This window comes from Saimiri boliviensis, chromosome 8, assembly GCF_048565385.1.
Source record: "Saimiri boliviensis isolate mSaiBol1 chromosome 8, mSaiBol1.pri, whole genome shotgun sequence".
Classification (NCBI taxonomy): Eukaryota; Metazoa; Chordata; class Mammalia; order Primates; family Cebidae; genus Saimiri; species Saimiri boliviensis.
Genome location: NC_133456.1, coordinates 90,578,158 through 90,591,462, shown reverse-complemented (window position 1 = coordinate 90,591,462; position 13,305 = coordinate 90,578,158). Strand labels below are relative to the sequence as shown.

The 13,305-nt window shown below is 39.2% G+C and overlaps 1 long non-coding RNA gene across 2 annotated transcripts in view; it reads left to right on the top strand.

Annotated features, from left to right (window-relative positions):
• The first annotated feature begins 226 nt into the window (after positions 1–226).
• Positions 227–13,305, top strand: part of LOC141585433 (uncharacterized) — a 75,545-nt gene continuing 62,466 nt past the window's right edge. For both annotated transcript variants that reach the window (XR_012518897.1, XR_012518896.1), the window contains exons 1-2: positions 227–8,250; positions 8,612–8,724. This is a non-coding gene — a long non-coding RNA (uncharacterized LOC141585433). The remainder of the gene's footprint in view (positions 8,251–8,611; positions 8,725–13,305) is intronic.

The following is a 13,305-nucleotide window of genomic DNA, read 5'->3' as shown; positions in this document are numbered from 1 at the left end:
GAAGATGGACTGGTGGGACTGTACCTATCTAGACAGCACATGACCATCTAAGGTGCTTGTCCAGGTTTGGCTCAGTGCTCCTTAGACTTCAGTGTGTGCAAATGAGTGACTTGGGCATCTTGGCTCTGGGATTTTACTTTCCAGCAGGACCTGAGATTCTGCTTTTTTTTTTTTTTTTTTTTTTTTTTTTTTGAGACATACTCTTGCTCTGTTGCCCAGGCTGAAGTGCAGGGGCATGATCTTGGCTCACTGCAACCTCCGCCTCCCAGGTTCAAGTGATTCTCCTGCCTCAGCCTCCTGAATAGCTAGGAATACAGGCAAGTACCACTGTGCTTGGCTAATTTTTGTATTTTTAGCAGAGATGGGGTTTCCGCCATGTTGGCCAGGCTTCTCTCGCACTCCTGACCTGAAGTGAGCCACCCACCTCAGCCTCCCAAAGTGCTGGGATTACAGGCATGAGCCACTGAGCTTAGCTGACTCTGTATTTTTAAGTAGCTCCTAGGTGATGTTGTGATGCAGATTCTGTGATCCACACTTTAGGTAACAATCTAGTTAATGTTGCCATGCAGAAATGTGGATTCAGCTTTACCAGCTCACCATATTTTTAAAGAAAACTTGTAAGTCTCTGTTTCACATGAAGTACCTTGATTTTTTAATGGTAGTAACTAATATTTGCCAAACTACATATAGAATAGAAAACCTCTCTAACTACTTTGTAGAATTATTAACATGAACCATTTTTATTCCAAATGCTAGGATATCACCCCTGCTGCTTTCATCATACTTTGGACCTCATATTTCATGGGTTTGCCCTTGATGTTATGTGTTTTACATTTCTCTAAATAGATTTTAAGCTTCTTAGGGCCATGGATGGGAGCTTATTTTTCTATCTGCTAGAATATGTGGCACAATGTTTCATACCCAGTGGGAGGTAAATAGATACTAGTTAACTAACTAATGGAGATAAATGGTACATTTCATAAAGCTGGAATGGATTTTCATATATTATCAGTAGGAGTTTTATTTTGGAGCGGGCAAGCAGAAAAAGTTGCTTAATTTTATTAATCACCCTCATTTTTAAGAAAACATATTAATAGCTCTGGGAAATCCTCCTCTGCATGGAAAAAAGTTTAACATCCCAAGGTGGTTATGATGGCATTGTCACTGAGCTGTGGGAGAGGAAAGACATTACGAAAGAAGTGCAGTGGTGAAAAAACAACAAGAACCAACAGTCAGAACTCAGTAAAAGGTTCCATATTCTCAATGATGTGTAAGCCAGTTTTGAAGGACAAAGTGTAAATTTTTTCATAAATCCTAGTGTACTTGAAGGTGACACAGAATAGCAGAATTTAAGAATGCTTCTTACTCCAGGATTCCAAATATCTTTGCAGTATCAGCCGTGGGCAGATGACGTTACGATCTTGGCAGACCCTGAAGGATTTACCTCTGAAAACTATCAACTCTTTGCTTATAGCAATGTGTCCCTTTATTGCTGTATGGCATATTAGAGTTTACTAACTGCTTTGTCTGCAAAATCGACTCTCATAACAGTTCCTATAGGGCAGCATGGAAGATGTCAAGAAAAAATAGACCAGACTTGAAGTGGCAAACAGGATGATGGTTTTTACTCTCACTACAGTACAAATGTTGTGCAGCTGATTCCCCAGGGATTCACTAAGTCTACAGGGGGGTAGACTGTCCGTTGAGTAGGTCAAGGGTCAGAAACATCTCCAGTAAAGCACTAGATAGTCGATATTTACTAGACAGTAAATATTTTAGGCTTTGAAGGACATATACAACATCTGTTGAATATTTTCCTTTTTTTTTCATTTTAACATTTCTTTAAACATGTGAAACTCATTTTTACTTTGCAGCCTGTCCAAAAGCAGGCTGTGGGTTAGAAGGGCAACAGTTTGTCTTGGCATCTTCTAGATTAGGCTATTTTATAATGCTGAAGGGATAGACATTAACTTGTAAAAACTAATACACTGTACATGATTCTTGTCTGAGAGGAATGTCAATAAGTTCTCTCTACAGGAATGTAACTAAATACAATTGATTCCTATGTGGGAAAAAAAAAGGATAATGCTAAATATTACAGTTTATTGACCTGCAGGATATTAACTAATTTTGCATATGTCAGCAAATTTATTTTGACATTTCTTTAACTGACTATATTTCTGTTCTTCACATTCTTCTTTGAACCAGTGATAACATCTTACTAGCTCTCTTATTAATGAATGAGTTGAATAAAGTTTTTAACATACATTTATCAGTGTCATAGTATAACTATTTGAAGATTATACTGTAACAGTAGTATTTTCCCCTCTCAAAAGATTAGAAAACTGAATTTACAAGTGGTTAAGGGATTTTCCCAAGTTAGGCAAGTACATGGTTGAACTGGAACTAGAATATGGTTTTAGATTCCTAGTGAAGAAGAACAAAAAGCAATCTGCTATTTTGCCCTTAGTCTAGCTCTGAAAAATCTGGAACAATTAATTTTTCTCATCCTGGGAAAATGAGACATTTCCAAAAGAAAGTTTTATTTTTCTAGTACAGAGAGGTTTGCATTTGTGGGTATTCATTCAGGGTGATGGGAAAAAATACATAAAAGTTCTTGCATCTCAAGATAGACATTGAATCAGGAACTTTCCAATAGTAGCTGTGAATGATGGAGGCATCCGTAAACAATTGTACTCATGAAATGGTAGCAGCTTCTAAACACTGGTTCGAGAAATAAGCTGTGAAAATCAGAAGTCTTGTATTTTGTTATCCAAGGTAGAATCTCCTGGTTTCTGTCAAAATTGATCCACATATTAGCTAATCTAAATTGTAAATATCATGTAGAAAGTTAAGCAACATAGGCTGGGCGTGGTGGCTCATGCCTGTAATCCCAGCACTTTGGGAGGCTGAGGCGAGTAGATCACAAGGTCAGGAGTTCGAGACAAACCTAGCCTGGCCAGTATGGTGAAACCCCATCTCTACTAAAAATACAAAAATTAGCTGGGCATAGTTGTATGTTCCTGTAGTCCCAGCTACTCAGGAGGCTGAGGCAGGAGAATCGCTTGAACCCTGGAGGTGGAGGTTACAGTGAGCCAAGATTGTGCCATTGCATTTCAGCCGGGCAACAAAGCAAGACTCCGTCTCAAAAAAAAAAAAAAAAAGAAAGTTAAGCAATATGTATCACTCATTTTCTGTGTTTTGTGAGTTCTTTTCTTTTAAATATCTGGCTTTATTGTATGCAGTAATTTTATTTTTCTATAGAATTGTTTATAAATTTTAAAAGTACTAGTCTAGTTTTCTTTTTATGGTACCATTCTTGCCACCACCAAGCCTGGAATTTAAATTTGCAGCAAAATTGCAGTGCTCTAAGAGATAGGCACACTGCATCTCTACTGGCAAAATTTACTTACATCCCTTTAGAAAAGAGAATCAGAAATGAGTGTCTCTGCACACAAGTTAAAAAAAATGACTCAATATGTTCTCTTCTTGCCGATGTTGAGGTGTTGATTGGTTTAAGGTTATCAGTGATTTGCCTGCCTATCTTTTTTTTTCTGTTTTCATCTTGTATATAGAGTAGGGTACTATTTATGACATGTAAGGGCAAAACTGGATATGAACCAGTAGGGTTGGATACCCAGAAACCAAAGGCAATAGGGCCAAATTCATAGGTAGGATTGTACGCATATGTAGGGACCTGTCCATGTTGGTATTGCAAATGTCAGCTTTGAGATGTTCGAGAGTCAGAGTTTGAGCACGTATGAGGTCTAAGTTGGCAGGCACTGATAGAATGAAAAGTATGGTAGCTTTTTTGGTCTAAGTCTGATTTTGAGGCATCTTCTTGCTTGGGTCAGATAATTACTTGCTTGGAATTTCTGAGTCCTCCTCTATGGCTGCCACCACAAACCAGGCCCAGCAGCCACATAGCTTTGACTTTTCAGTTCCTTGTTCCACTTCTGAGATTGAAAGAAGCATGACATCACAGAGTGTGAGCTCTGTCAAGGAGTTAATTGCATAAGGGGAGAGTGTTGGCAATGTGAGGAATGGGAAACATAGATAATGTTTCTCTCCTTCCTTCTACCCATGGACTGCTTGAAGCATGGTTTATCCACAGAGCTTATCTATTTTTTTTTTTTTTTTCCCAGACAAGAGTCTTGCTCCACTGCCCAGGCTGGAGTGTAGTGGCACAATCCTGGCTCACTGCAGCCTCCACCTCTCAAGTTCAAGCAGTTCTCATGCCTCAGCCTCCAAAGTAGCTGGGATTACACACGTGCCCTGTCCCATGCTTGGCTAATTTTTGTATTTTTTTTTTTTTTTTTTGTAGAGACAGGGGTTTTGCCATATTGGCCAGGCTGCTCTCAAGCTCCTGGCCTCAAGGGATCTGCCCTCCTTGGCCTCCTAAAGTGCTGGGATTACAGGTGTGAGCCACCATACCGGACCCGTAGGGCTTATCTGAAGAGGTCCCACATGGCTGAGTTACAAGTAACCTACTGTATCTCTTTATGGCTCATTATGAAGCAGTCAGAAATGTGGTAATCATTTTGAATTGTTCTCATTTTCCATCTCACATCGATAAGGTTCACTCTCACTTTCCTGTAATTAGACCTGTAAATAATCTTCAGCACTAATCCTTGCCTCAAGCTTTGTTTTCAAGGGAACTCAGGTAAAGACAAGTGTTCCTTATTACACATACATGGTATTCTTTCTCAAGACTTGAGGCTTTAATTGCTATTTTAATTTTAAGAAATGGAAAAAGGACAAACAGAAAACACAAATATGATACTCTTTGTATGAAGTAGGATCAAATTTAGTTATTCTGGTGTGTTCCACATACTGTGATGCACAAGGGTTCAAGGACCTAAGAGTGAATGGTGGGGGATAAGAAAAGACATAGACACAGACGTACAGAAAGCTGAGCCAGGAGGTCCCGGAGGTGAGGATGTCACTCTCTCGAGCCCCAACCTGTCTCAGTGTACTTTATTTTATTTGTTCACAAAGCACTTAGCAGAGGGAGGGTGAAGTTACTTAGAACAGCCTGTGGTTATTATTCTCATACTTCAGTTAACATACTTCAGCTAAAAACTATCTTGCAGTAAGGTCAGCAAAAGCTGGTTCTCTCTCTAGGCCTGTCTGTTCTCCAAGACACACATCCTCCTATTATGGTTTTACTTCCCTGAAGGTCAACCAAAGTTCACAGCACCGTTGCTGCTGACCGCCCCCCCTGCCCCCCCCCACCCCACAGAGGGTGTGCTGCTCTGGCTTCCTGCAAGTTATAAGTAGCAACAACACAACAACAAAATACAAAAATAAAGTAGCTTATATAAGACATAAGTTTATATCTCTCCCATAAGAGTCTAGAGTTAGGCAGTGCAAGCTAGCATAGTGGTTTTTCTGCATGAAGTTCTTAGGAATGCAGTCTACTTTCAGCTCACTGTCTACTCTTCCATAGGACAGGAATTTGGGTACCACATGGAATGGGTCCGCTGCTTTAAGGTTTTCATGAAGCTGTAATCAAAGTGTTGACTGGGGCTGGAGTCTCATTTGAATGATTGACCGGGAAAGACTCACTCTCAGGCTTATTTGATTATTGGCAGGATTCAATTTTTTGTGGCCTATTGGACTACAGACCTCATTTTCTTGCCGGCTATTGACTAGAGCAGGCTTCCCCAAACTACGGCCCACGGGCCGCATGCGGCCCCCTGAGGCCATTTATCCGGCCCCCTGCCGCTCTTCAGGAAGGGGCACCTCTTTCATTGGTGGTCGGTGAGAGGAGCACAGTATGTGGCAGCCCTCCAACGGTCTGAGGGACAGTGAACTGGGCCCCTGTGTAAAAAGTTTGGGGACGCCTGGACTAGAGGCTGCCCTCATTTCCTGCCCCAACATGGCAGCCTGATTCACCAAAACGTGCAAGTTGAGAAGGCAATAGAAAGACTGTTAGCAAGATGAATGTTATCAGTTTATGTAACACAGCTATGGAAGTGACATCATATCATCTTTGCTGCATTCCACTGGTTAGAAGTAAATCACAGGCCTGCCTGTGCCCAGGGTAGGGGATAAAACAGGGGTGTGAACACTAGGAGGTGGAGATAATTAGGGGCCGTTTTAGAGTTTGTCTGCCAGAAAGAATTTAGTTTCACATATCTGCGGGTGGGTGGGGTTGAGAGGCTGTGCCTTACCTTAAAGTCTGCAGGATTTGATCTGGGCTGTGTTGGTCATCCTACTTAGAATATGTAGGTTAGTGGGGAATGTGCTTCTCACAGTGATGGCAGAGGCACAAGAGAGCCAGCTGAACTACATGTGTGCGTTTCTGATCTCTACTTGCCTCACATTCACTAATATCCCATTGTCCAAACAAGTCACATGGCTATGCCCAAAGTTAAGGGATAGAGAAATGCACCTTGTTCTTTAGTGGAAGTTATGCAAATCATGTGTATGCGTGGAAGGTGAAGAATTGGGCCCAACAGTTCAATTTACAACAGTGCAAAAACATGAAGAAACAGTATTATTTTGGTGAAAGTGGCCTTGTGACAATCCACACATTGCAAGTGAACTTCTTGCTTTGATTGCATGAGTTATTTGAAACAAAGCTACTTATTTGAATAAACAGATGTACGTACGTCCATGCTATGGTTGAGTAGGGGGGTGGGTACTGGCATACCACTTACTACACTGGCATATACTAATACAGAGATTGTGAGCAATGGATCAAATCTAGCCCTTCTCCCCCAATTTGCTTTCGTAGAGCTTTCAAGTTGAGAGTGATTTTAACACTTTTAAATGGTTGAAAAGGAATCAGAAGAATGCCATGTCATGGCACATGAAAATTAGATAAAGTTCAAATTTCTGTATCCATAAAGTTTTATTTGAACATAGCCATACTCATTCATTTACATATTTTCTATGCTGTTTTCACACTAGGATGGCTGCAATGACTGTTGAGTAGTTGCGACAGAGATTGCATACCTTGAAAAGCCTGAAACATTTATTATCTGGTTCTTTTCAGAAAAATATGCAAACTCCTACACAAATAAAGTGCCACATATATGTATACATGTCACTTAATTAAAATTTTAGTGGTATAAGAGAAATGGATACCACTTAATTAAAATTTCAATGGTATACGGTAATTGGAGATAATTTTTCAAGTATTATTCTTTAGAGATGTGGAAATTGGGCAAGATAGCCAAAGTAACAACTGGGTTAAGTCATACATTATGTGAATGGCAAAACTTGAGAATATTTCCCAATGAAAAAGTTTTCTCTGCAATACAACTGTCATCCAACATTTTTTCTAAGGTTCATTAAAAAAAAGTTTAAAATGGGATAGGCTAAAGGGTTATGCCATCTCATCTACATTTGCTACACAATTTATTTTCATTAATATTGTGATCTTTTTTGATTAATGTGATGAATGTTTCTCACATGGTTGGGAAATGTATCAATTATGGGGTTAATTAATGTTGATGTTCAAACTCAGAATGGAGTCATTAATCGAATGCATCTATTTGATGGGGGCTTAATTAATTAGTCTCTGAAAACCTCTTCTGATAAACTCCACTCCATGCTAATGAGCCCCATGGATCACTGAATTAAGCTCTAGCTGTTGCCACCTTTCCCCAGACTATTAAGGCCACGTTTAATTTGTTCACATGGTTCTCAGAGTCAATAGCTAGGCCTTTATTTTTACACCGTCTAATGGGAGTTAGGAATATTCACTCTCTAATTCAGTACAGTGCCTGCATGATGCATGTAATAGAAGAAGCTGCCTAGCTAGAGATTGTTAAACACTAAACAAACAAATAAACAAACAAAATAATCAAACTGGCATTAAGTATGAGAGTAATGTAAAGGTAAAATAGTCTTTACAAAAAGAGTCAACAAAGCTTTAAGTTTAATGTGTTTTCTATAAAGTAGCATAGAGATAGAAATTACAGGGTTTTTTCTGTTTTATTTTTTTAAAGAGCTTCTGCTCTGTGAGCCAGCCTGGAGTGCAGTGTGTAATTATGGTTCACTGTAACCTTGAACACCTGGGCTCAGGGGACACTCCTGTGTTAGCCTCCCAAGTAATTAGGATTACAGACATGCTACTACGCTCAGCTAATTTTGTTTTCTTCTTCTTCTTCTTCTTTTTTTTGTAGAGGCAGAGTCTCCCTATGTTGCCCAACCTGGTCTTAAATTCCTGGGTTCAAGCGACCCTCCTGCTTTAGCCTCCTAAAGTGCTGGGATTACAAGTGTGAGCCACCATGCATGGTCAGAAATCACAGGGTTTAAATGATATTTATTTTTTCCTCTCCATTCTTTTAAAAATAAATAAATAAATATTTATCTTTATTGGGGTTTAATTTACATATAGTAAATTCACAGATCTTAAGTACACAGTTTAATTAGTTTTGAAAAATGATGTGCCAAGGTAATCATGGCCCTAATCAAGACAGATAATATTTTTAACACCGCCTCATAATTGCTTATGTCCCCTTCCAAATAATCCCCCTGCCCAGAAGCAATGATTTTTAAATTTTTATTATCAGAAATTAGTTTTTCCTATTCTTGAACTTCATATAAATGAAACCTTACAGAATGTGTTCTTTTTTGTCTGACTGACTTCCTTCAGCCTGTGTGTGACTCAAACATTGGACTCTAAGTTCTTCAACTTTGGGACTTGAACTGGCTTCTTTGCTCCTCAGCTTGCAGATAGCCTATTGTGGGACCTCACTTTGTGATCATGTGAGTTAACACTCCTTAATAAACTCCACTTTATGTATACATCTATCCTATTAGATCCTTCTAGAGAACCCTGACTAATACAAATGTTATCCCACAGGCCCTTAGAAATAGAAGAGGAAGGCAGAAGATGTGGTGGAAGATGAAGGGAGAGGATAGATGAGGTAGAAGGGGAAGTCAGAGAGATTCTAGAAATGAGAAGGACTTGACCTGCCACTGCTGATTTTACAGATGGAGGAAAAGGGCCACTAGCCAGGAAATGTAAGCACCTCTAGATAATGACAACAGCTCCTGGCTGACACCCAGCCAGGAAATAAGGATCTCAGTCTTACAACCACATGGAACTGAATTCTGCCAACAACCTAAGTGAGCTTGCGAGTGGATCCATCTCTAGGGCCTCTAGAAAGGGATATAGCCCTGCCAGGGTCTTGATTTTGACCTTGTGAAACCTGGAGCAGAACATGAGTTGATCAATGCAGTATCCAGACTTCTCAATTACAGACTGTGAGATAAGTAATGAGTATTGTTTTAAGCCATTAAAATTGTGGTAATTTGTTATACGGCAGCAATAAGAAACTAATACATCAGGGTTAAATATTCATAAGCCTACATCAGCCAAGAAGAAATATAAATGAATATATGTGTATTGCTCGGGCTGGGTGTAAAATGAAAAATAGTAACTGATCCTTTGCCTCAGTCTTTGGGGAGGCAAGAGGGAATGGTGGGGACTGTAGAGAACTGGAGGGTGCATGCTTTATCTAAAGAAAATCATCCCTACTAAGATCCAGCATATTGTAGTAAGGTAAGCCCTGTGGTGCAAGTTGTGATTCTTCAAGATAAGCTAGATATTCAAATTTTAATGCAACACTTCTTTATTTTAGACAATTGACAACTAATGCTATTTATATGTACAAGCAAAATATGATTGGGAAATAGATGTAACCTGAGGGATATCAGTTTGTTGCTTTTTGACAAGATACCCTGAACTTATTTGACTCTGCCAATAGGGAAAGCATAATGTGAAATTTATAATAAAAGATCCACAAGGCCAGTTCTGAATCACTACTGAATGATTATTTATGTATTTAAATATCATCTCTACAATGAGAATAATCATTCCAATTTAATAACTATGTGAGGATTAATTATGAAAATGGCCTGTAATACCTTGCATATCAGTATGTGTTAGCTATTATTTTTATTTTACTAGTACAGTTGTGGGTGCAGTTTAGAACTAGTTGTCAGATTTATAAGATGCCATAGACTTCAGTCAGTCAAACACTATTTCTACTCAGCTTTCTAGAAAGATACAGGATAGGAAAAACATTCTATATAAAGATATATAACACCTTTATCTCATCAGGGGCCCACCAGCTCCCCAAAGACAAGGCTTCCCTTGCCCTCTCATCCATAAGACTGTATGGGCTTATGCAGAACAAGAACTTTACACGTGTGCATCTCTTTGACAGAGAGCAGATGAGGCCTTGGTTTCCCATCAGTTCTATCCACGTAGGCCCATAGTCTGCATGCCAATCACAGCTCCACAGATCAGGGTTTCATGGCAAAGAAGGACAACATAACCTTCCATATTTATCTCAACTCTAAAGGTTTCCAAGGAAATAGGACTCTGACTTTCATTTTTTCTGGGCAGGCCTGGGTCAGCCCAGATGGATCTAAACTCTTTTCTTGTAATTAGGAACAATCCTTTGGAGGTGAGGTATTAGTTTCCTGTGGACGCTATCACAGATTACCATAGATTTCATGGTTTAAAACAACAAAAATTTATTTTCACATACTTCTGGTGACCAGAAGTCCAAAATCAAGGTGTTGGCAGGACCAGATTCCCTCCAAGTATCTTCGTTCTTGACTCTTTCAGCTTCTGTTTGCTCCAGGCATTCAATGGCTTGCGGCTGCATGACCCCAATCTTTGCTGCTAGATTGACGGGGCTTCTTTTCTGACTATCGTAAGGACATTTGTCTTTGGATTTAGAACATACTCAGCTAATCCAGGATGATCTTATCTTGAGATCCTTATTTAATCACATCTACAAAGATTACATTTTTTTTTCTCCAAATAAGATAACAAATGCCAGAGGTTAGGATATAGACATATATTTTTGGTGCTACCATTCAACCTATACCAGGTGGGTAGTGAGCATATCATTGCTCCTATTACATGATTCACACACTTGGCAGCCAAGGATATAGGAACATGGGCAGCTAATTAAGACGTTAGGACCAGTAAAAAGCTAAATGGCTTGGACACGGATTGAATCAGTGACGTTGGTTTCTTTAGCCTTGTCCTTTGCTCTTAGGAGAAAATCGGCTTTTGAAGGGCGGGGATCTAGTCTCTGGGCACCACAGCCCCTTTTATTCTTCCTGCTGCAGCCAAAAAAGCCCATTTTTATCATTAAAAAAGGAGGGAAAATTGGACATCATAATGAGGACTTTTGTGAAAGACAAATGTGTGGTGTTAAATGCCCCCTTAGAAGGTACCATGACAGCAGTTCAACTGGGCCTAATACGCAAGTGATTGAGTTGTGTTCCCTTTGATCTCTCTTTTAAAGTTGGTTTGATTTTTCTTTAATAACCCAGATCCCAGAAGCATGACTTTGAACTTCTCAATCATGGGTCAGTTGATCGGTTTTTAATTTTTCTTTTGTTTTCTTTTTCTTTTTCTTTTTTTTTTAGACAGGTCTTGCTCTAACGCCCAGGTTGGAGTGCAGTGGCTTGATCTTAGCTCAGTGCAATCTCTGCCTCCTGGGTTCAAGCTATCCTCCTGTCTTAGCCTCTGGAGTAGCTGGGATTACAGGCGAGTGCCACCCTTCCTGGCCATTGGTTTATAATTGTTATCATTGCTGATCATTAATGTGTTTTCCAGGAGCTAAAAAAAAGCAGTGAGGATACACGCTTGCTCAGACAAACACTGGATTATTCTTTGCTGGAGGAAGCAATCATTCAAATTCATTTTCTCCAGCCTGCATCTAGGGAATTCAGATTTTAGACTTCATGTGTCTGTTAATGACAGAGGGCTTGGAATTACAAAACGGCTCCTCGTATAGCTTTAGATTTAGGAAAGCATCAGAGAGTTGGCTTATACCTTCCTCCTGAAATAAGAAATTATTAGCACCTTGTGTGAAAACGCATTCCACATGTTAGTCACCAGGCCTGCCTTTGTCCCATGCTAATGTGCTCATCTGGTGTGAATCTATGGTTTCATTTTCTTTTCAGTGTGTAGTGTAATGTAATTCTCTCTTAGTCTCAGTTTTATGAAATAGTGGGGAAGAAAAAGATGTAGCAAGGTTATTAAGCTCTTCTCGAGCCTTGGAATATTCTTAACTCTTACTCTTAACTCATTGAAGTGATTTAACTTTGGTTACTCAGGTAATTCAGGCGAAAGACCTATTCTCTTCCTTTCACTGTTTAGGCCTGCCAGTGATTACCTGTTTAATGAAAGGCAGTGGGTTTAACAATTCCATTAAATTTCACACCCTATAAAACACGGAAGTCTTGGCAGCATCAATGCTGCATGAGTTTAATAATGGGAACTAATGCTTTATGGAACCACACAGTTTACAAAGCACTTTCTATTTATTGTTCTATTTAAGTTTTGTGAGATGGGTGTTATTATATCCATTTTAAAAATGAGATAAGTGTAGGGTCAGAGTACTTAAATAGCTAATAGGTAACTATCTGTGGTGACATAGCCAGTTAGTTAATGCTGGAGACAGGACTTGAACATAATATCTCCTCCTTTCTTTTGTACAATATGAGTTCTTTTAATCCAGGCACAGTTGTTCAGGCAGTTGAGAGCAATGACCATGGGAAACTTATTTGTTACAACTGTGGAATTTAAAAGACAGTCGGGACCTTAAGGGTCATTGAATTGTATCACTTAATTTACACAAAGGGAGTTGGAGATATGCTTCCCACTGTCCCTTGAAAACTCGAGGCTTAGTTAGACAGATCTGAGCTTGCAAAGACAAATGCTTCAGCCTTTTTTTACAGGGAGTTGAGGAAGCTGGGGTTCAGAAAGGGCAAGGGGCTTATCCAAGGTTGCACAGCTGGCTTGTGGCAGAGTTGAGAGTTTTGATCCAGATCTCATATCATTTGGTCCCATGCCTAAGCAGCCTCTTAGCACTTAGAGTGAATTTCACTTACCAGTTTATTTTGGAATTCACATACTTTTCTTATAAAGCAATTTAAAAAATGCTAGTTAAATAGCAAGACCATTTATGGACTTCTGTGTGAGCTATGGAATGCTCTCCAGAAATATAAAGTTACAAGCAGGATTCTCTCTGAAATAATCAAGCACCCTAAGAAAGATGTATAAATATTATCCAAAATATCCAACCACAGAGAAACTCTCAACAAAGTCCCAACTCTCAACTAGAATGAGCCACACTTTCTGATAAACAAACTTAGAAATAATTGATAAGTGAAAACACAAATAGATAAGCAGCAGCTTTATTATTTGGAAGTTATAAATATCTTTATTAGATAATTCCTGGGTCAGAAAGAAAAATCAAAACCACATTTGCTGAATATTTAGAAAATATAGATACCAAAAATGTCACATATAAG